Consider the following 25,574-nt stretch of genomic DNA (forward strand, 5'->3'; position numbering starts at 1 on the left):
ATATGTTTTTGGCCATATTATTGATTGATACTTATCTATGGCTCTTGATCCATATTGTTTTGAATCATTAAGGAAGGCAGAGTTGGTCATTAAATAATGAAACCCATTCTATATTTTCATTATTACTCTACTCAAACTCATTTGGAAATCATAAGGCTGTTTTGATTTCACCTTGACTAAAAGCCAATTAATATGATTAACCTACTCTAGAATACCTTTTAAGAAAGGAAGAACTTGGATCTTGAGAATTTAACCCAGAGACGACTGTGTCAGCTCCAAATATCACCTACAATTTCTAACAACCACCCTGCACATACTTATGAAAGAAGCCTCTGGAAACTTCATCCTCCACTGAGCAATATTGCATTTGTAAAGAAAATATTAATACAAAATTTTAATGCTTTGTGGATCATTATCTGGCAACGGACCAACAGTAGAGCATAAAACATTAACAACTAAAAGGGGGTTCTGAGTCTTAAATTTTCTAATTGTGGTTCATTACAAAAAGCCACCAAAATCATCTTGAGCCGATTCATGGAGAATTAAATAGATTTGGTTTAATAAAATCTTCAGGTCTCTGAATAAATTATGAATGCATCCTGACTGTAAGAAGGGTACATTGACATTAGGAAATGGTAATGAACAGATATTCAAGGGTGGGGGGAACCCTCTGCTGATCATCCCATTTGAAACTGATTAAAAGCTGATGAAATGAAAGTTTTTCATGGGTAGATGTGCAACAAGTCATGAGTTGTGGACTTTAATAATATATTTTCTTCACAAGCAATAACACAGCAATTAGGAGATGCTCATTGAGGTAGAAATAATGGTAACTGCTGTGCAGATTAGGTTTGCTGAAGGGAGCTCTCAGACATCCACTAAAACAACATATTCCAGGTTCTTGTTGGTGTGTAATTTCTACTTTATTTACTTATCATCTCAGTTAAAGAGGACTCCTGGCAGTAATGAGGCTACATAGAAATGTTTAAGATGCTACAAATTATATAAAAGATAAATCTAATGATTACCTATTCTAATGACAGTGCAATCTTGTCTTTCCTCATGGGGAAATTGTATGGTTGTGAGAAGCTCATAGCTGGGGAGAGTGCCATGGTACAAATGTATTCATTATTTTTCTGCCTGCTTTGCTTCTGCATGGCTGTTCATGAAAGCTAGGTAATTCATTTGAGCAGGAACCACTTACCGAATGGTTCACAAACCTTTCAGTGGTGCTGCAGTGCCTGTAAGCAACCTGGCAAATACATAAAAATAATACGCTGGAAAACAGGTTGGAAAATTTTTCAGCAAGGAGAAAATGACCTACAATGGTGTTACCAAAATAAGGGAAAACAGGGTCAGGTGAAAATAGTATATTGCCACCTCATTTCTATTTACTATAATTGCCTTAAAAGTAAACACTCATGAAAGACACATAATGAAACTTAGAGAAGACCATATATCTGAGGATTTCTGCATTCACTGGGGGAGGAAGCTGGGGAAAACAGAAGACTCGAGCAGAGTTCTGAGATCTGTGGTTTGTTTGAGCAATAACTCTGATTTGCAGAAGACATAAAGATAATTTGTTTTTCTTTTTCTTAATTGTATTGTTCCAGATCAAATGGATTTTCTCTTTCTTTCTTTCTTTCTTTTTTTTTTTAATTTTCATGTGAATTTCTCTTCCAAGACTCTGGTATCTAAATGCAGAAAAGCTTGAGAAAATAAATAATACTCCTCCACCTCCTCCTCCACACCTATCCTTTTTTATTAGGGAAGTGATTGAGACAAGTCTCTGTCAATGTGGCAAAATAAGTGACCTGGGTGAATCATGTGACTTGAAATGCAATTTGTTCTTTTCCATGAAAGAAAGATGTATCCAAACCTCCGGTATGAAGCCTAGTATATCTTAAATAATGAAAATAATTTTACGTGATCCCTTCCAATTTTCACTTTTTATTTATTTATTTTATTTTATTTCTTTTTAGCGTAACAGTATTCATTGTTTTTGCACACCCAGTGCTCCATGCAATCCGTGCCCTCTCTAATACCCACCACCTGGTTCCTCCAACCTCCCACCCCCCGCCCCTTGAAAACCCTCAGATTGTTTTTCAGAGTCCATAGTCTCTCATGGTTCACCTCCCCTTCCAATTTCCCTCAACTCCCTTCTCTCCATCTCCCCTTGTCCTCCATGCTGTTTGTTATGCTCCACAAATAAGTGAAGCCATATGATAATTGACTGTCTCTGCTTGACTTATTTCACTCAGCATCATCTCTTCCAGTCCCATTCATGTTGCTACAAAAGTTGGGTATTCATCCTTTCTGATGGAGGCATAATACTCCATAGTGTATATGGACCACATCTTCCTTATCCATTCATCCGTGAAAGGGCATCTTGGTTCTTTCCACAGTTTGGCGACCATGGCCAAACTACCATGGGTACAGATGGCCCTTCTTTTCACTACATCTGTATCTTTGGGGTAAATACCCAGTAGTGCAATTGCAGGGTCACAGGGAAGCTCTATTTTTAATTTCTTGAGGAATCTCCACACTGTTTTCCAAAGTGGCTGCACCAACTTGCATTCCCACCAACAGTGGAAGAGGGTTCCCCTTTCTCCACATCCTCTCCAACACATGTTGTTTCCTGTCTTGCTAATTTTGGCCATTCTAACTGATATCGGATGATAAACAAAAGGGGGAGGGAGCCACCAGAGGCGACCGATTGGAAAGTAATACCCCTAATACAAGAGTGCCCAATTTTCACTTTTTAATTCTCTGAGTTAAATCATTCCCCTTCCCTCCCTCTGCCCCCATATCAAATCATTTAAAATTGGTGTTTAAAAAAAATTGTCTAATATATGCTTCTACTTGTGTTAATTAGTAGCAGCATATCTGACTGTGTTGCTTAGATTGAAATCTGTCCCTTTCGTATCCTTAATACTAGCAAATGCTTTCTGATCATTCTGGTGTCTCTCAGAGGTGTGCATGGCAAAATCCCCGATGATCTCATCTCTCTGCCATCTAAGTCCATGGCAGGCATTGCTAATTAGCATGCCGCTGTTTCTTCTGAGCCTGGAGATGGCCTCAAAATCTTTGTCAGTCAGTGGTGGTCCACTGTCAGAATAGGCAAAAGATGAAACCCATGAGCCACTTCTGCTGTAAGGCAACTCTGTGCAAGAGTCAAGGCGATGTCATCCTGAGTTCAGGACCTTGTTCTTGGCTTGTTCTTTTCTATTTCTGACCACTTTCATAGTTCAAGAAAGGAAACAGTTCTGGATTTAGAGTCAAACCAACCAAGTTCTGCTATTCTCTTCACTATGATAACTTACTTGCTGTGAAAAGTCCTAAACCTTTGTGACTTAATACAGTTCAGGTTTGTTTCTCATGCAGGTCCTAGACCAGTACTGTATTGTAGCACAGGTCTGCTCTATGCCACTCTCTTCTTCCTCTCATCTAGGGACTGTGTCTTTCCCAAAGGTCTTGGAGAAATCCATTAGATCCTCTGCATTTAACCCCAGAGGAAGGAAGAGAGAAAACTCCTGAATTCCAAGAGAAATTTTAGGGAAATGGAATTTGGTTGTATGTCTAGGATATGGTTTGGTATACTTTTTCTGTAAAGGGCCAGATAGTAAATATTTTAGGCTTTTGGACCATACAGTCTTTTTTTTAATTGCCCAACTCTGCCACTGTAGGACAAAAGCAATTCCTAATAATATGTAAATGAATGGGTGTGGCTTTTTGCCGATGAAATTTATTTACCAAAACAGGCGGCAGGCTGGATTTGACCAGTGAGCCATGGTTTGCCAACACTATGAAAAGATAGGTGGTTTGGTCAGCACGTAGCTGGGTCTCTTCTGTAGTGATTCTACCAGCTGTATGACCTTGGGGAAGTAATTTACCTTCTCTGAGTTTTAGTTTTTTTCATCAGTAAAACAAAAACAAAAACAAAAAAAACCAATAACAGCAAAAACAAAAACAAAAAAAATGACATCTGTCGTAATTTATCTCAGTATTGTTACAAATCTCAAAGGGGAGAATGGATTACTAATACTTTATACACTATAAGACAACATGCATATGTATTCTTTTAAGAGTGTACAGACATGGAGGTGCCTAAGTGGTGCAGTTGGTTAAGTATCCAGCTCTTTGTTTTGGCTCAGGGCATAATCTCAGGGTCCTGAGATAAAGCCCTGCGTTGGGCTCTGTGCTCAACATGGAGTCTGCTGTTCTCTCTCTCTCTCCCCCGATGCCCATCCCACTAGTGCTCTTTCTCTCTCTAATAAATCTTTTTTTTTTCTTTTAAAGTGTACAGAAATGCCTACTAAAGATAGCTGCAGTGTTCCATTTCTCATAGACATGAGAACCTTCGTATCTTGTAACAAAACAAGGAGAAAACACTATTATTTTTTTAAGACACTTGAGTGTTATTTAAAATTATTCCTGAAAATCCAGTGGGCTTAAACTAATCCAATTCTTGATTTATCCTTTCTATGAAAATCCTAACTTGGATCTAATTTAAGGATTCAGTGTAGTTAGAAAAATAAATCCATGGTTGATTACATCAGCCAACCTGGAAAAAGCTTTTATTTAGAGGACTTGTTATGGATGTGACTGGAATTTCTTTGGAAAGCATTCTTGTAATAATAAAGGAAGTTTAACACTATATGAAAACTATTCTAGTTTATTAGGGCTATCATAACAAAGCACCACAGACTCAGGCAATAGAAATTTATTTCCTCACAATTTAGATGCTGGAAGTAAAAAAGCAAGTTGTCAGTAAGGTTGATTCACCCGAGAGCCTGTCTCCTTGGCTTGTAGATGGCTGTCTTTTCTATGTCTTTACAGGGTCTTCCTTCTATTCCTATATCCTGATTTCCTCTTTTTAAAAGGACACCAGTCATACTGGATTAGGGCCCACCCATATGACCTTATTTTACCTTAATTACCTCTTTAAAGGCTCTATCTCCAAATGTAGTCACATTCTGAAGTACTTGGGACTAGGACTTCAACGTAAGAATTTTGGGAACCACAATTTCGTGCATACACAAAGTTTCTGCCTTCATTCTTAAAAGATGGGGATATCTCTTCGACTCCTAAGGCAGTTTAACTGTCTTCATCTCTTATAAATAGGTCTTTTAGGTTGTTCTTTCCTCTTAACTCCTGCTCTTTATTGCCTTTTTCTCCCTTCATATTATTATTATTAAAAAAAATCTTTCCTAAATCCATGTGTCTTCCAAAAGTAGAGTTTGGATAAAGAGAGAACAAAGAGAACATTTAATTCTCTGTTCTATTTTCACTTTTCTCTATAATTTTTCTTGTTGACCTCAGTAGTTTGAGTCTAGAGGGAACAGCTCTTAGGAAATGAAAAGATTAAAAATAGATATTAACTGGTGATAAAAATCAAATGTATTTGTATCCCACTACTATAAAGAAGGCTGTACTCTGTGTGTGTGTGTGTGTGTGTGTGTGTGTGTGTTTCCTACCTTAACAATTTTATGCCAGTATAAATAGGGATGCAATAAAAGATCTAAAAGTAGCATTAGGAGTATTAATTAATGATTGAACAGCATTTTGAAAATGAAAAAGCATTCTGTGATCAAGCACAAGACAGTATTACCACTGTCATGTCAGCAAAAGAAAATAAAACAGGGATATCTGGGTGGCTCAGTGGGTTAAGTGTCTGACTTTAGCTCATGTCATGATCTTGGGGTTCTGGGATGGAGCCCTGTGTAGGGCTCCCCACTCAGTGGGGAGTCTGCTTCTCCCTTCACTCTTTCCCTCCCCTACTTGTGCTCTCTTTCTCTTAAATAAAAAAATAAAATCTTAAAAAAAAACCATTATGGCATGCTAGTTTTTATCAACTCTACCTGAAATTCCAGTCTTAATGTATTAAAATGTTCAGATTTCCCTGTTTATAATTCTGTATTATCAAAAGCTTATTCCTAAAAACAGTTAAAGTCAAACGGCTCATGCTAGTAAATTCAACCTATGTGTGGCCTACTAAGCCCAGTTCCTTTATTGTGACTTTCAGATACACACAGTCTCAGGCTATGATTAGCACTTGATAATACCTTTGAGTTCATTATTTTTAACTTTCTATAGACTTCATATCTTTAAGCCTTTTTTCTATTCATTTGACACATTTTTATTGCCAGGCATTTTGCTAGGTAGATCTTGGGGACATAACTGTGGGCAAATCAAATGTGACAAAATGGGAGAAAATATTTGTGACCATATACCTGATAAACGTCCACTATCGAGAGTATATAAATAACTCCCACAACTCAACAACAAAAAGACAAATAACCCAATTAAAAATTGTGCAACAGACTTGAATAAAGATTTCTCCAAAGAAAATATAAAAATGACCAACAAGCACATGAAAAGATGCTCCATACTGTCCGTTAGTTATTAGGGAAATGTAAACCAAAGCCACAGTGAGATGACACTCCATACCCACTCGCATGGCTATACTTTTAAAAAATGGAATACTTACCACTTACATTGATGTGGATGGAACCAGAGGGGATTATGCTGAGTGAAATAAGTCAATCAGAGAAAGACGATGGTCATATGGTTTCACTCATTTGTGGAATATAAGAAATAGTGCAGAAGGGCACCTGGGTGACTCAGTTGGTTAAGTGACTGCCTTCGGCTCAGGTCATGATCCCAGAGTCCCAGGATCGAGTCCCACATCAGGCTTCCAGCTCCATGGGGAGTCTGCTTCTCCCTCTGACCTCCCCTCTCATACTCTCTCACTCTGTCTCTCTCTCAAATAAATAAATAAATAATCTTAAAAAAAAAAAAAAGAAAGAAAGAAACAGTGCAGAAGACCATAGGGGAAGTGAGGGAAAACTGAATGGAAGTCATCAGAGAGGGAAAAGAACCATGAGAGACTCTTAACTGTATGAAAGAAATTGAGAGTTGCTGGAGGGGAGGTGGTTGGGAGGATGGGATAATTGAGTGATGGGCATTAAGGAGGGCATGTGATGTGATGAACATTGGGTGTTATATACAACTGATGAATTATTGAACACTACATCTGAAACTAATGATGTATTGTATGTTGGCTAATTTAATTTAAATTTTAAAAAATGGAAATAACAAGTGCTGATGAAGATGTGGAAAAATTGGAATGCTTGTATCCTGCTGGTAGGAATGTAAAAAAGTACAATAATTATGGAAAAGTTTAGTGGTTTCTAAAAAGGTTAAATACAGAATTACCATATTATCCAGCAATTTACCTTCTAAAAATAGACCCAAAAGAATTGAGAGTGGGATCCAGACAAATACATGTACACTGTCAATATAAGGACTGTTCATAACAGCTGAGAGGTAGAAACAACCCCCCAAATGCTCATCATCTGATGAATGGCTAAACAAAATGAGGTATATCCATACAGTGCACTAGTATTCAATCAGAAAAACTAATGAAGTACTAAAACATGCTTCGCCATGGATGGACTTTGAAACCATTACACTAAGTGAAAGAATCTGATGTAAACTGTCATGTATTGCAAATATTGTATAGTTCCATTTATATGAAATATCCCAAATAGATAAACCCACAGAGATAGAAAGTAAATCAGTGGTTGCCTCCCCCCCTAGGTGGAGGGAAGCATAGGCAACAGATGCTTAGTGGGTTTAGTAGGGAGACAAATATTAATAGGTATTAATTATTCTATAAAAAATTATTTTATTTGTCAATCTGGTTGGCTATGGTGTCAGATATTTGGTCAAACATTATTCAGGATGTTTCTGTGAAGGTGTTTCTTTGGATGGGATATTAACATTTAAATTAGTGGATTCTGAATAAAGCAAATTACCCTGCATAGTGTAGGTGTCCCTCATTCAGTCAACGGAAGGCCTTACTAGGACAAAGACTGATCTCCCCTGAGGGGGAAGCAATTCTGCCAGGGAACTGCAACTCTTACCTGAGTCTCCACCCTGTGGGCCTACCGTATCAGATTTCGGACTCTCCAGGCCTCCATAATCACACGAGTCACTTTCTTAAAAATCTCTCTTTCAGCTCATCTCTTAGGGTATGTATCTTATCTTGTTGGCTCTGTTTCTCTGGAGAACCCTGGCTTATCTAGGATGATTCACCTGACTCTTACAGCGCCTCGTGCAGTTCCTGTCCAAATTCTCACTGCTGTGTGTAATAACTACTTTTTGCTGGTACCCCTACTACACCATGAACATCGTGAATACAAAGGCCATCTTTGTACCATTGTCAGCTCCACAGTTCTGAAGTTTAAAGTATGTTATAGAAGCTTCTTTCTTCAGGAATAGTTTGAGATAGTTTTACTGCATTTATCTATAACTTAGTTATATATCATTCTTTGAACATTAAATTCTAATCTGAGTTCCAAACATTTCCCATGATGGTCTCAGTACAGAGATCAGTGGAAAGCCAAGAGTAATAAGAGATGTGGTATTGCTGAAGGAAACTTAACCTTAATTCCATTTCCAAGCCTATAAATATCCACACTCTGAGAACAATATGGGGTCTGAGTGTTCCCAAGCATAATTTTGTTGTTGTTGTTTTTTTTAAGTCAAGAATTGTATATAATTTATAGATCACCTTGTACTCCTGGGGGCCACTGCCCTTCTTCATAAGAATATACCTCCTCTGATAGCTTTAGCTTATAGAATTCTACTGCTAGACCACTCATCACTTCTATAACTGAACATTGCCTCTGTGTCTTGAAGAATGACAAATTTGTCTTGAAGAATGATAAATTTCCTCATTTCCCTACTAATAAAATATATAATTGTATTGATGCTCTCTCTCCTCCCAGACTGAGGCAAGACTCATGACAAGCCAAAATACTACTTTAGAACTTTGTCATAACATTATGCTAGAGTAGATTTCAGTATATGTTGGGTTGATTTTTGAGAGGAGTCCTCCCTTCTGATCATCAGTATATTAGAAGGACTTCTGTTATCAGGAGAGTCTCCTATGCGATGGTCTCCTGACTCTTATCAGGACAGCACCACATTTAATTTCTGAAAGGCTAATGAGAAATCTGACTGCTTGTAAGTTTTTATTTAATTGGTCCCTTACTATAGAAATGTTGACTTCCTGTTATTCACAGTTTCAGTCTGTCTGAACTCAGGCAGTTAACCACGCAGGAAAGAAACATCAACATTCTTTTAGCTTCTTGCTGACTACCAATGATGGAAAGTAGTTTACAATGGAGAGAAGGCTGCTGGTGTAGCTATGAGTCATTCCTGCCCAGATCTCCAGTGACTCATTTTCCTTCATTAAACTGAGCAGAGTCAATAGCCCTTCAGTTTTCTAACAGTAGATCTAACTGCACTAATGACTGGCTGTTGAACAAGTTTAGCTATGTTCTAATTTATTTATTAAGCAACAGTAAAACAAGTATAAAGTACCCATCAATGGATAATGGGAGGACATTAGTGTTTTTGCTCATGACTTACACTTAAAACATAGCTTCTTGCAGATGAAAATGGAGAAGGCTGGACTAGCCCCCTGACAGCATAAGAAAAAAAGTCAGTTTTTGATGCTCTCCTCCCTCTTGTTTTAGACCTTGTTCTAAACTAGTAACCATCTGAGTGGTCCCATTGCCCTGGGCCTCCCTTCCTTGGCACAGTGTCTGCATGGCTTCCATCCCATACCACTCTCTTCCTGCCGTGGCCCTGCCTCCACACACCCCCTTCTTTTGTACTACTTCTTTCTTGCCACCTGAATACTCTGTTGGTCTCCTTGCCCCTCTTGCAGCAGTCCACTCCAATTTACTGACCTATACCTTAAAACACCAGGGCTCTAGTATGCTAGATTTTAACATGGACTTGTCATCCCTAATAACATTTTAAAAATAATTTTTTTAAATTAATTTTTTGTAGTGACCCTGTATTTCTCATCTACCACAAAAAGTAATCCAATGGGGCTTCTTAAAGAGGATTTAAGAGCAGATCTTTGGAGTTCAATGGATCTTGGGTTAAATCTGCCATCTGCTTACTAAGGGACTTTGAGTAAGCTATTTAACTTTTTTAAGCCTCAAGTTTTCCTCTTCTGTAAAATAAGAATAATAATAAGGATTTGTAGATTAATAAAGTAATGTATGTCCGAGAGCATTTTTTTGAGGGGAGTGATGAATTTTCTATCATGGTTGTCTGAAGTCTAGTTATACATGTTTTCTAACTGTCAAAAAAGCAGTTGGGGAGTTTCTTAGCCATTACACAATCTTTGGTGGCTTTTAAACAAATATCTGGCCACATTCCTTGTTTGTTTGTTTTTCCCCCATAGAAGCCAGAAACCAGTTGGGAAACTTAACTAGTTGATGTGAATGTGATTCATTTATATTCACAAAATGTTGAAGAAAGGGGGCATTTATGTTACATGCAATTTATTTACTTCACTGCTTGGAAACCAGTAGGCATTCAGTGTATGGTTATAGTTACTATTATGATCATAGCAGGTAAGAGCAAACCTTTTTTGAGGATTACTGTGTTTTAATTGATCTTCCAAACCATCATTTCTTTCAAAGGGTATTTATCAGTACCATTAATAAGTAATGCCTTGGGAATGTATAGGCTTTTTACTGACACATGTGTTATTTTCTTTAGTTCTGAAAACAGCCCTGTGATTATTCCTTTTTAACATTCTCATTTATAATGAGTTGCGACTCAAAGATAGAGTGATCATATAATTTCTTGTTTAGACTGAATGCTTTGGGAGTGAAACAGCACTAAATTAGGATTGTCCCTGGCCAACCAGGATGTTTGTTTACTTTAATCAAGGAATTTATGACTGCTCCAAAGCTACCTAGCTTGAAAAGTGACAGATTTTAGAAGGCAAATGTTCTAATAACTCTATGTAGGACTCTACTAGAATTTTTCAGGAATGGTATGATGTAGAAAATTAGCCCCTTCTTGTCTGCGTGTGAATCACCATGAGCAAGTTTGAAGTACAGATAAAGCAGTCCCATCAAGTAGGTGCTAACCTATCTTGCTAATGTGCTGGCCTAGCCATAAGGACAAGGGATTGCAATTGTAAGATGTGATTTCCCATGCTTTTTTTAATTAATTGATTCATTAATTCATTTGTCTAACAACCCTGTATTGAATGCTCACAGAATCATTTATCTATTTCTGTGTAACCAAACACTGCAAAAATCAATGGCTTCAAACTCCAAGAATTTTACTTGCTCATGGTTCTGTGAGTCCGCAGTTTGGCTAGGCTCAGCTGGTTGGTTCATCCATTGGTCTCACTTGGTGCCACTCACGTTGCGGCTTTCCTAAATGGCAGCCCAGGAGGAGCCTGATGGCCTCAGAGGGCCTTGCTCATTTACCTGGCAGTTGATTCTCTCTGTCAACTGGTTGGTGAAGGGAGCCTCAGCTGGAAAGGCTCCTCATCTTTGTTCCTTGTGGCTTCTCATCCTCAAAAATGCTAGCCCAGTCTTCTTCACAAGGTGGCAGCATCACTTCATGAGAACAAAAGCAGATGCTTCGTGGCCTCCGGAGGCATTGGCTCTGAACTAACACACTATAATTCTGCCTTATTCTATTGGTCAGGACAAGTTATAAAGTAAACCTGGGTTAAAGGGGTAGGGAAAGCAACTGTATCTCTGGATGATAGAACAACAAAGAGGAGGATGGTGCACACCCAGGTTGAAGGAACCTATAATCAGTTTTTGCAGTCAGTCTTAATCATTATTTGTCAAGTTTCATGCTAGGCAGTGAAGACATGAAAATTGATAATGAGCACTCATTTGCATGGGAGAGGTAGGCAAGGAGACAACAATTACAATGGAAGGTGCCCCTTTGACAGAAGGGTGCATATGGCGTTGTGGAAGCACAGGAACAGAATTAGCTAAATCAAAATGAAAAGCTACTATCAGAAAAGTGGACCTCTGGGGCTGAGAGTTATTTGCATCCTGCTTATGATGTCATCCAAGGCTCAGGGGTCAGAATTGAAGACCCTGGAATGATTTCTTTGTCCTGATCATTTCCTTCAGCCACCACTTTGAGGTTTGAGGGTGAATTGGTAACAGAATGAGAAGGTATTATGGAACAAATGTTTGTGTTTATTCCCCCCCACCACTTCACAAGTTGAAACACTATCCAGCCTGTTCATGAGATGCTATTAGCGCCTGCAGCCTCTGGGGAGTAGTTAGAATTAGATTAGATCAGGAGGGTGGAGTTCTTACATGTGGGGTTAGTACCTTTACAATAGTCAGGAGAGACCTGGCTTCTTTTCTTTGCTCTCCAGGATGAGAGGATACAGCAGTTTGGCAGTCTGCAACTTAGAAGAGGGCCCTCAGCAGAACCTGAACATGCTGGGATCCTCTTCTCAGACTTCCCTTAGGCTTCACAACCGTGAGAAATAAATGTCAGTTGTTTATAAGCCACCTAGCCTATGGTGGTTTGTTACACCAGTCCTCACTGATGAAGAGTGAGTATAAGAAGGAGAACAGTGGAGGGGGGAGGGAGGGTTTTTAAATGTTCTTTACCCACTTACAAATGGGTACAAGAAATTGAAGCATTGCCTAGTAATGAGGGGAAGGTCTTTTTTAACTACCAGTGCCTTCAACTCTAATGCTGCTTTAAAGGGTTGGGAATTCTGAATTGGGTTTACATATATGATACCAGAATATTCAAAAGATACATGACACTTTTTATCTAAACCTTGTCTGGGAGTAGTCAGCGTGTGGGCAGTTTGGTATTTGACCCTCATACCCTCAATTCAACATCAAAAAAGGAAGATCAAGTCAGGGGTATTTGGTCAGTAAGTTCATCTCTAGCCAGGGAGCATTAGATTGAAGGAGGAAAAAAAAAAAAAAACAAAAAAACCAAACAAAAACCTTGCTAGATAATAAAGCCAGTTAGATTTATTGTATATATGACATTAGGGAATTCCTTTAATCACATATTCTCAAGTGCCTTTGGGAACTTGGATGATAATAAAGTGTATGCTGAGAGGAATCAGTGACAGTGTTCTCCCCAAGGAGAAAAAATGATACTGAGGCTCATCATTCCTATATTTCTTGAGGGGCTTAGAAGAGCAGAGCAGATCTCACAGCTGCCCACAACATGGCTAAGTGGAACACTGGATTGGAACCTGCTTGGGAAAACTCTTCTGAGCCCTAGCTAGTTGTGTCCTGGAAAAATCAGTTCTGTCCTGGTTTATTTAACAGGGTAAGATAGCACGAGGGACTCAGAGAAAGCTGAATTAGAGCTTTCCTCCTGAGTCAGGCAATCATTATGAACCCTACCTTTGGATCTCTGGGTGACTTTGTGGTTTGTGTCATTGGCCCTAGCTGAAGGGGACCAGACCGAGGTCAGAGGAAGTTCCAGATGGTTGGGTCCAAACCACACCAGTGAGTGGCCCAGATGGCTCTTGTAATCGAATTAAGTGTTGGGCTATCAATCAATGAGTGTATATTTAGCACCTATTATATGCTCAACACTGTGAGAATACATAGGAAATACAAGACTGGCTTCTTGTTTCATTTGAGTCTGCAGTCTAATTACGAGATGGAAGAGGGTGAGAAGACAGATAACAAAAGTCAACTTCTGTTTTCATTTGGGTGAAGCCGTGTAACATCAAACATATGGGGAAAATGATGTGTGTGTGTTTATAAAAATATGACTTAAAAATCTTTTCTTTTTATGTGGTGCATCACACAATTACAGAGAAGCTATTAAAATATTATCGAATATGATTTCCATTGATGAGGAGAGGTAGTAGAGAGACATGTTAACAAATGGGATAAAATCACTGCCATGATGTCCCCGAGTCTTATTTGTTACCCTTGCCTCAGTAATGACAGGCAATGATAATAGGCAACCTATGTTGAGTAGTATGTGCTGTGCATTCTTCAAAGTACTTCACATTAATTATCTAATTTAATCCCATTAAAACCCTCTGAGATAGTTGCTGTCACTATTCCCAGGTTCTGGGAACAAGTAACATGCTCAAGGTCACATAGCCAGGAAGTATGACAAGGTGCCAGACTTGGGATAATCAAGAGTTTGGGTGACAGTCACAGAGGCATCTGGCCCTGTTCTTGGGCTAATCAGAGTTCTTGGTTGCAAACAAGGGAAACTGACTCCAGTTAATTGAAGCAGAAAAGGAATGCATTGGAAAGGATATCAGGGATTTCATAGAATAGCCAGGAAATCTTGAGAATGAGGCTCAAAAAACAGGCAGGAGCCAAAGGATACTTGGCAGCAAATTCTATAGAGAATGCCACAGAATAGTCAATTTGGGAAGTTACTATTGAAGCTGCTGCCAGTGGCTACTTGCCCCTGGATCTCTGGACAATCTACCCACAAGTAGTGCCAATGACCACTCTTGGCACCTCCATCTCCACGCTGAGTGTGGGTCACATGCCTATAACCCAGCATCCGGGAAGAGAGAAAGGAATTACCATTGATTTACCTCTTCACCTTGATTTCCCCCTCCACCTTGATTTCCCCCTCCACCTTGATTTCCCCCTCCTTTGGAATTGCCCTCTAATATTTGTGTTCTGGGTGGGTGGGCCAATGGACACACACCTGACGCATGCCTGCCTCAGGTCTCCCATCGTGTGACTGTATGCTGCTGGAATGCCTGTACTAATCCCTGTCTACAGCCCCTGACTCTGAGATTTCCTGCTTCACAATGACTGTTGCTGTTTTCCATCTTCAGAGTCACTGCTCACGTAACCTCACCTGTGCCTTTGCTCTGACTCTGGGCCCCTGTGGGAGTCCCACAGCTCCTGCTGCTGTTGCAGGAGCCATTTCATAGTGAAAGAGTTTTTCCTTCCTGGGAATTATGTGTTGACTCAATCAATCTTAGATAGTTAGGCTTTAAGTCTCCTTTGGCTCAGGAATTGGAAGAACATTTGAGTGATCACCTTGAACTTCGAAAGTATTCAAAAGTTTAATGAATTCAATTCAGTTCAACAAATAACGAAAAAGCACCTGGTAAGTACCAGCTCTTTGTTAGCATAGAGAGGCATAGATACAGTTTCTAATGTCAGGGACTTTGCAGTTGAGTTATGAAAACAAATAAGGATTTTTAATATAGGTATCTTTACTTAGCCCTCTTGTTACCTCTGAAATCTCTCTTGGTTAAAAGGAAGTGCATTCTGGATAAACATAGTGTCACATATTAATGAGTGCTTACTGTACGTCAGCCAGTGTCCTAAAGGGCTTTGCATTTAACTGAAAATCACTGCAACAACCTTTTGAGAGATGATTATCCCCATTTTACAGTTGAGGAAGCTAAAGCACAGAGAGATTAAGGGATGTATTAAATAACTATTAAATTATTAATAAATGTATTAAATTAAATAAGCTGGTGGAGCTAGGTTTTAAGCCAGGACCTTTGGTCCTAATTTTATGCTACATTATCTGTCCCTCTAATGTCATCCATCTGGAAACTGTGTTTTTCTATTGGTAGAAAAAAACAATACTCTGGTTGTTCTTTCTTACCCTTTTAGACTCATTTCCTCATTTTCTAAATCATCTATTAACCAGCATGCATATTTAAAAATTAACTACATATTTAAAAAATTACTGTTTAGGTCTATTAATTTGAATTGATGTATGCCAAAAATCTCTAAATAAGATACCAGTCTGCTCTACCATCAACAATTGGCCTCATTAGAACAAAAACAATGATCTATATAATGATTCCTCCCATCCCATGATGCTTAGCAAAGTGTTGAATATAAAGTAGATGCTCAATAAAAGCTTTTGATCCAGCAATTGTATATGCAGGGGTATGCAGCTAACAAATTCTATGAAATCAGGCCTCTCCTCAGCCCCTTGGGATTGAAACTTACAGAAGTTGTCAGAAGGATGAAATGAAAGAAGTAGTTTGAATGTGATGTTTGGCAGCTAGATGATCCTGCTTCCCGTTGGGTGTCCCATTTTGGAAAAGTAAAGCCCACCCACAAAGGGTCACTGGGCAAGTGCCCAAATTCTGAGTGAGATAGAGTGACCTTGGATGGAATTAATCTTATGTAAGCAGGACCACACTCATTAATCATTCACAATAAGCTCTTATTTATGAACTAATTTCAAATAGACACATTGAATCCATTTTCCCAAGCAAAAATGAAGTTGGGTAAATCACAAACAGCTAAATTATAGTTTTGGCACATGTACGCCATTTTTTTTTTTCATATTTGGAATTATTTGCCTCCTAGAGTAACCTAATACAATGGGAACACTCTGCAGAAAACTATAGAGAATGAGTGTTTATAGAGACTTACATCTGATTTACATTTAAGGAGCATAAAACTAATTGCAGAGAGACTGCTACTAAAACATTAAGCCTAGGAGACAGCTACGTATGAATGCTTGTAAGATATGATTCCTTGAAATTGAGACCTTCAAAATTAATTTCCACTACTAGAAATAGGGGTATCTTAAAATGTCCTCAGTGGACACAGATATATTGTAAATGATTCCAGACAAAGTAGCTGTTATATGAGAACATCTTTCAATATGAGATTAAAATCTGGAATTGCAAGTGGTAATAAATATATCCATCTATATTAGTACAAAAAAAGTGACAGTATTTTAAGAGCAATAAGCAGGTAGACAGCTAATGGTCAGTGCCTATGATAAATTGCCTTGTCGTTATTGTAGTCTCTTTGATTTTCACTAAATAGCCTAATTTTTCTTTTTCCTATTACTGCATATGTATATGAGGAAAAAATTTCCCTGTAGTGATATTATTTTTTAAGCCATCTGAAATAAAAGGCTTAAAAAATATATACCCTTCCAAACTTCTGTTACAGAAGTTAGCACACCTAGTAGTCTTTTATGATGCAAAATTCTCTTAACTTGGAAATTATATATTGCTTTAATATTTTCATTTTCAAACATTTTGGAGCTTTCTTTTAGTAGTTTCATGTAGCAACAGTTACTCTGAAAAGTAATAAAAGTAATATTTTTATGTGTTGAGAGTGTTATATTATTCATCAATTCCCATGTACTGTGCATAACCCTTTAAATCATTTGTATCCACATGTGTATGCTCTGTGTGTGTGCACACACATAATGACCTGTTTTCTCTGGGTGCTGTTGTGGCTTTGCTGTTTTGTCATGTCTTTGCTGTGATGTTGTCTGTGAAGGTTTAAATGAAATTTATAGCATGCATCATGTATTGTAAGTTTGTCTGTCATATAATGATCAGCATACAAAAAAAGCCACATATTTAGACTGTATATTTAAGCCTTGTAAGTAATCATATACAAAACAATGCAAAAATGTGAACATTGTATGGCAATTAATAACATCTCTGCCAGTGTAAATACGTTTTTTTCCCCATAAATCATTTCCAGCTTGTCAAAATGGATCTGTGCTGGCAAAGAAACAGGGTAATGTTTCAATTTTCTCCATCTGGCAAGAAATTTTCTGTTAGATTTCCTCCTTCCCTTTTTCAGTTACAGAATTTATATGAGCAACTACATATAGTATGATTAAGAAAGGGTGCGGTGTGGTAGGGTACAGAACAATGCTGAATATTAGGAGCGGGACTGTGAATAACTGCCCCAAATTGTACATTCACGTCACATGTGCATAGAACAGAAAATATTTGGTTGTTGAAGCATAAAAATGATTCCCTTTGTAGCAAAACATTGCTCTCATTAAATAAAGCACAACTTTCTTTTAAAATGTTTCCCCGTAAGGATTTGAATCTATTTTAACTTGTTTGGAATAATTTTTTATACTGATCGTGGATGCATTTAAATCTTAAAAATTTTTATCGTGTCACTTGAGAATATTGTAGAAATTCCAGTAGCAAATACACACACACACACACACACACACACACACACACACAAATTCCCAATACGGATCTAGGGAAGAATTTACCCTTTCATGACCCAATATTCAAAACAGAACTCAAGAGAGCAAGCACACTGCATACACATTGTGCCTATAGGACTCCAGCTGTAGCAGAGTGGTGGTGTTTTTAAGCACAATTATGTATATAAACTACTCTGATCATGTGGATATGAATCCGTTCACAAGCACCAAAATGCACTTATTTCCAACTTTCTTTTCTTGTTAGTATCAAAATGTTCTTAGAGCTTATACAGTGTCTACTGTGTAATCTCAGTTCTCTAGAGCATGAGCAGGCACAGGTTTGATGAAAAATCATGTATATTTGAGAACTTGTGTGTGTCCTATGAGAAACCAAGCCCAGTGTAGTAGGCATGCCAATAGCTGTCTGTGGACCGTCCTTTCTTAGCCGTCTCTGCATTTGGAAGGACACATAATCCAGAAGCCCAGAAAGCTCATTTATACCTGGTTTGGGGTTACATTGTAAGGTGTCTTTGGAAGCTCATTTTTCTCTTCAATTTTTAAAAAATGACCATTAATTTGTGTTAGTTCAGTAATTACACCCCAGTAAGGAAGGGATGGGAGGAAGGAAAAGGTGCTGGGTAATGGTTTGGAGACTTCACAGGCAGATAATCAATGATTGTAAGCACATACCTCCAGATAAACTTGTACAATGAGTGAACTGTGAGCGTTTTCCTCAGGAGGGTGATCAGTGCGGCATCTCTGGGTCGCCTGAACAAACCAGGTCATGCATTTGGGTCGCACGAGCAAACCAACTCATGCATTTTTTTGTGTATGACTTTATCCATCATGTAGGTCATTGAAGAGGTGGCTCCAGTGTGTTGATATTAATCACTTAGAGCCAGGGTGTTTCAGTTGTCACTTAGCCTTGCTGCGGATAGTTTTAACTGCACATATGGAACATTATTTGTCATGCACTCTTCTGAGACCCCTAGAATGTCAGGACACAACAGATGATTAAAGGATTGAGAAGCAACCTTCACTCTGAATATCTTTCTCTTAAATTGTCAGATCAGGGCTTTAATGCAAGTTGACGGTTTAGTTTTCTTTCACTTACGTTTTATGGGCACATGCCAAAAATAATTTGTATAAAACTTCACCTGAAAGGTAGCCTGGAACAAGTGACGTGTTGTTGAAGTATAATGAAGTAAATGGTTTGTTCCTCATTCCCCACCTGATTTCATCCCTCTTTTCACTTTTTTCCCCCATCCATGGGAACATCGATTACTCAAACGTAAGGCTTTTCTCACTCACATTTATCTGGGATGAACTCAACACACCGAGGGAGAGGGCCCTCACTTTTTACTAGTCTTATTTGAATATGATTCCCTGTTTCCTTTGTCCCATCACTGCTTTCTACTCACGACACTCTTATGTGCATATAGATTGTGTAGGATTTCTCAGGCCGGGCGCAAGTGAATTCCTGGAGCTCCGGCACATCCAGTCCTCAGAAGCGAGACAGAATTCCCTGTTGATGTAATGAAAGTATGTATTTTAAATATTCCTACAAACAAATTTGGGTCCAAAAACTGGACAGAATCATACCAAAAAGTGGATCAAATATCTCAGTATTACAAATTTTTAAAGAAAAAAGGAACAATATTTGTACTTCATTGCCACAAGATTGCAAAAATTTCTGAATTGAGCACCCAAAGAAGTGTGGTTCTCAATGTGAGGCAACAGGAGCACATAGGGATGTGGAGAATCGGGCATGAGGGTCCTCTACCTCAGCCTGGGTAGGGCCCTTTTTGCTGTTTCAGGCTGTCACCTGGAGAGCAGCAGGGAGTGGAGGAGGGAAACTTGGTCTGCCTCTGAGCGTCTCAATAAAGTATAATCTCTTGCTTCCCTTTCCTGGTGGTTGGACAAAGACTCTGCAAAATCTTACATTTTTAAGAGGTCAGATTCCCTCCCTCTCTTGTCTTGAAAGGTTTTGACTCTTGCTTGCCAGAGGCAGTATTAGGCCAAAAAAGACACACAGGGTTGCTTTTAGCTCCTAAGTGCTGGTGATTCTTAATCTTCCTTAGTCTGTCTTTGTTATCTGTAAACTAGGAAAACTGATATGCATTGGTTTGTCAAGTCTTTTTTTTTCTTCTTCTTAATATTTTTTATATTAACATATAATGTATGATTTGTTTCAGGGTACAGGTCTGTGATTCATCAGTCTCACACAATTCACAACACTAAGCATACCCTCCCCAATGTCCATCAGCCAGCCACCCCATCCCTCCCACCACCCTCCACTCCAGCAGCCCTCAGGTTTTTTTTTCCTGAAATTAAGAGTCTCTTATGGTTTGTCTCCCTCTCTGGTTTCATCTTTTTTCTTCCCTTCCCCTATGATCCTTTGCTTTGTTTCTCAAATTCCACAGATCAGTGAGAGCTTATGATAATTATCTTTCTCTGATTGACTTATTTTGCTTAACGTAATACCTTCTAGTTCCATCCTCATCATTGCAAATGGCAATATTTCATGGGTTTTGATGGCTGCATAATTATATATATATATATATATATATATATATATAATGGAATATGGAATATATATATGGAATGGAATATGGAATATGTAATATATATATGGAATATATATATAATGGAATATATATATATATGTGATATATATATATATATCTCTCACATCTTCCTTATCCATTCATCTGTCAATGGATATATAGGCTCTCTCTATAGTTCGGTTGTCGGGTGGTCGGGTGCACTTGCCCCTTTGGATCACTTTGTTTGTATCTTTAGGGTAAATACCCAGTAGCACGATTGCTGGGCTGCTGGGTGAAGAAACTCCATGCTGTTTTCCAGAGTGGCTGTACCAGCTTGCATTCCCACCAACAGTATAGGAGGGTTCCCCTTTCTCTGCATCCTCTCCAAGATTTGTCATTTCCTGACTTGTTAATTTTAGCCATTCTGACTGGTATGAGGTGGTATCATCATTGTGGTTTTTATTTGTATTTCCCTGATGCTGAGTGATGTTGAGCACTTTTTCATGAGTCTGTTGACTATTTGGATGTCTTCTTTGCAGAAATGTCTGTTCATGTCTTCTGCCCATTTTTTGATTGGATTATTTGTTCTTTGGGTGTTGAGTTTGATAAGTTCATTATAGATTTTAGATACTAGCTCTTTATCTGGTGATATTTGCAAATATCTTCTCCCATCCTGTTGGCTGTCTTTTGGTTTTGTTGACTATTCCCTTTGCTGTGCAAAAGCTTCTTATCTTGATGAAGTCCCAATAGTTCATTTTTGCCCTTGCTCCCATTGCCTTTGGCGACTGGACAACCATATGCAGAAGAATGAAACTGGACCATTTCCTGACACCATACACAAAAATAGACTCAAAATGGATGAAAGACCTAAATGTGAGACAGGAATCCATCAAAATCCTTGAGGAGAACACAGACAGCAACCTCTTCAACTTTGGCCACAGCAGCTACTTCCTAGTTTGTCAAGTCTTAAGGAAAGGTTCTTCCTCCACCCAGGTTAAACCATCTGGCAGTCTTTTCCTTACCCTCATGCTGTTTATTGAATTTGTGGAATCAAGGAATAGATGACACAGCAGCTGCTTTTCTTCTAGGTTGGGGGCTGCTGACAGAAACTTGAATGTGGAGGCCCTCTGCAATTGATAATTACAACATTCTTTGATTTGAGCGGTCCAGAAGTTATCAGAGACAATGGGCTGGTTTTTGCAGGCCCATATTGGAAAATTAAGCTGCATTTTCCTATGAGGAAAGTAAAATTAAGTGAAGGATCAAGTTATGAAGAAGTAGAATGTTTAATGGACTTGGGAGCCTGGGCTCTCTGCATCATTTCAACACATGACTTTAGTGCTTTGTTGGGACAGACCTCCCTAGGACTCTACAGAGGATGGGAGTCTGGATTGTATCTTTATAAATGGCAAGTTGACATTCTTCTGGAGCAATTGAAAAGATAGAAGCTAGAAGATAACATAATCTGGTAAGATTTTAGTGATATTCCTCCTTATGACATAATTTTACTTTTTTCCACTATGTTTAATCATAGCCTGAAGATCATAGCCTAAAGATAATCTAGTTTTACCCGCTACCTAAGAGGTTCAGATCATCTAAGGAGGGACTGTGAGATTGATCCTGTTTATCTATTTTTCATTTTTACCAGTAGGAAACTGAGGCATGGAATACCTACATAATTTGCTTGAGGTCAGTGGTTTAAAATCCTTCTAGAACATACTACCTAAAGGCAATAGAGCAGGAAATTTACAAGCCTAGACTTTGAAGTCAGACCCAGATTCTGACTTTAGTACTTGGTAACTCCCAAGCCTTAGTCTCTTCAGCTATAGTCTGGAAGAGTAACACCTGTTTTATGGGATTATTATGTGCATAAATAAAACACATATGGAGCTCTTGGCATAACTATTGGCATATAGTTGTTATATGTAGTTTTATTTATTAATATAGTTTTCTCACTTATTTTTATTTCATTTAAAGTATGCTGCCTGATTTACTAGACTTGATTGATCTATTGATAGCATCTTTTCATTCTTAACAGTATTAATTAGAGTTGAAGAAGAAAAAAGAATTAAACGTAATTTCCCCTAGAGTCCTAAGGGATTTGTGTGGGTCAATTTATTAATGAAATGTGAAGAACATTCAGAAAACCCACCAAATGAGACAAGCATTGTAAAGAGCCTTTAGAAAGAATTGGTATCTAATGTTAATGTCTGTGGAATGGAACTGTCATGAGATAATGGCCTTTTGATGGTACAGAAAATACCAAGGCAGAGAGAAGACATTTATTTTTAAAGCACTAGACAATCACCTTTGGACAGTGTCCTTCCACCAAGTCTTTATTTCTAATAGGCCAATAATTGATATGGATATAATTATTTTTCTTGATGGATCTGATATCCTAGGCAATGGCCTTGCTCTCTCTGTACAGTCACCGAGGTGCGGCATCCTCACTGGTCACCAGAACAAAACTTTTATCTTATATTCTCTTTAATCAGAATTCTGAGTACCTGTGATTTTTTTCTCTCAATACCAAGTGTAGTACCTTAATGTATTTCCTGGGGTGACCACAGACTCAGGGCATCAGCTTGCCTGCCTCACTTCGTTTCAGGCAGGCTGTAACCCTGAGCCTTGTGGTCACCCTACTGATCTAACCATCCAGTCAGGCATTTTTTAAGTCTCTTGTAAGCCAAAAAATCTATGTTTTGTGTGTGTGTATGTGTGTGTGCACATGTGTGTGATGCAGTAAGTAATTTCAACATGGAGAATCAGATTTGCAGCAGACTGTGATCTTTACTGTAGGTTGAAGTACAAAAACTCAAACTCTGTGAAGTTTCATGGAACTATTTCTGCTGAAGAAAGTATTTGAAGTAGGATAATAAAAATCAACTGTACAGTCGATTCTGTGAGTCTTGTGATATCAGAGTCCCTATTATCTGGAGGAAATCATTGTGTGTGTGTGTGTGTGTTCGCGCACACGCACTAGTGCATGTGAAAGGCAGACATCCAACACCTTGACTGGTTATTGTCCCTCTTTCACAGAGAGTAATGAAAGCCTAGTAGGATATCTCTGATTTGTTATTATTAATTTTGTTTTAAGGAAATATGAGACAAGGTTGATGGTTTAGATTGACTTTTTATTTGCTCTGAGTGTGGTAATTTCAGCTGCATGCTATTTTGAATGTATGCATTTCAACTTACTGGATTTCTCAAGGGTCAAGTTATGGCCTTGCTATGATGAAATTCACCCTGTAGTACTATGGAATAGTACTACAAAAAGAAGAAGACCTTTGACCTTCTTTTCCCGGCCTGCCCATAAACTCCAGTAGAGCGCAAATGGTGAGAGCAAGATTTCATCTTTTGTCTCCTGTCCTGAACTTCTCTGATACATGTCTTGAATTTTTATTCAAAGTACTTTGGGTTTTAATTTATTCAGTCAAATGTCAACCAAGTGTTGTTTATCCTGTGGATTACATTCATGCTCACTGCAGAATTCTCTAACATTTGATTTCTAATTATTTTCTTGTTTATCCATGTGGTGGGATGTTTTGAATATTACCTTCTGACCACTGACCAGTTGGAATTATAATTTTCTCTCTTTCCTAAGCATCTGGTAGTAAAATTTGGCAAGCATGTGGTCTTAGCAAATCTAATGACTGGATTGCCATAGCTTTTATTCTGTATAGTACTGTCTTCCTTGGGTATTTATTGTACTTAAATAAGCCAATGCATTTTGGCTTTTGGAATTGAGCCTTGTACACAATACACAACTGCAGCCTTTCTAAGATTTCTGAACATGAGACAAAAGGGCTTTGAGGTATATCTCCAAGGAATATGAAAGCAAAAGAAAGAAAGTTGATTCAAAACACTGTGAAGCTGGTTTTACAAGCGAGATCCACCTTGAACTCTGGCTTCTCTTTTCTACTATTTTCCATTCTGTTTTTAAACTTATTTCCTTCTACCCTCTTCTGAGCCCAATTCTCATCCTTCTCCCATGTATATAATTGAATAGTACTGAACCTCTACTCTGTTCCTGATTTAGATTCGGCATGGGAAGAGCACCATTGGCAAGTGTCTAGCCAACTCTTGGTTTTAGCTTAGGTCATGATTGAGCCCCGCACTGGGCTCTGGATTCAGCAAGGAATCTGCTTAAGATTCTCTTTCTCCCTCTCCCTCCCCATCTCTCCCTCCTCCCCATCCTCCTGCATGCTCTCTCTCTCTAATAAATAAATAAAATCTTTAAAAAAGGTGTGTGGGGGCGCTTTGGAAGCAGTTTGAAGAATGGACTGAAGAAAGAAAAAGCTGAAAACTAGGGAGACCCATTTAGGAAGCTGTTATAATATACAAGGGATAAGTGCCTAAAATAATGGGATGGAAGAGACCAGAACTGAGAGATGTTTTTAGTGTTAGGGTGGACAAGGTATAGTGACTCACTAAAAATTGGTATATGTGCTGTTGAAGCGAGCACATGACTCATTAAAAATTGGAAGAAAAAGAGATGTCAGAATCCAAGATAGTTCTGGGTTGGTGGGTATATTAGCTTGTTGAAGCTACTGTAACAAAGTACTATAAACTGAGTGACTGAATGATAGAAACATACTTTCTGACAGTCTGGAGGCTAGAGGTTCAGAGATCAAGGTGTTGGCCATACTCTCTGAAAGCTTTAGGGAAGGATTTGTCGCACATTTCTCTCCTAGCTTCTGGCCATCTATGGCTTGTATAGCATAATTCCAGTTGTTATGTGGTATTCCCCCTGTGTATGTGTCTGTCTTTCTACATAGCTTTTTTTTTTTTTTTTTTAAATAAAGACATTAGGCATATTGGTTAGGGTCTCACCTTATTCCACTATGACCTCTTCTTAACTAATTACATCTGTAATGACCCTATTTCCAAAACACATCACATTCTCAGGTACTATGGGTTAGGACTTCAAACATACCACTTTTGAGGGTACACAGTTCAACCCATCACAGTTTGCTATCAAGACTATAGCATAGAAACCCTTCCTGAGTTTCCAGCCAGCCTGGTCTGCCCTGCAGAATTCACATTTCAGACTACAACATCAACTCTTACCTGAATTTTCAGCCTGCTGTCTTGCCTTGTGGATTTTGGAATTGTCAGCTCTCACAATTGCATGAGGTGATTCCTTAGAAGCTCTTGATACAGATATAGATGTAGTTAGAGAAGTAGATACAAACATAGATATAGATGTCTCCTATTGGTACTCTTCCTCTGAAGAACCCTGACTAAGATAAT

General features: G+C 38.4%; 1 long non-coding RNA gene across 4 annotated transcripts in view; it reads left to right on the plus strand.

Moving 5' to 3' along the window:
- LOC116567511 overlaps positions 1-25,574 on the plus strand; it is a 125,032-nt gene that overhangs the window by 67,852 nt on the left and 31,606 nt on the right. The gene's annotated exons all lie outside the window — the stretch shown is intronic.

Source organism: Mustela erminea, chromosome 10, assembly GCF_009829155.1.
Source record: "Mustela erminea isolate mMusErm1 chromosome 10, mMusErm1.Pri, whole genome shotgun sequence".
Taxonomy (NCBI): domain Eukaryota; kingdom Metazoa; phylum Chordata; class Mammalia; order Carnivora; family Mustelidae; genus Mustela; species Mustela erminea.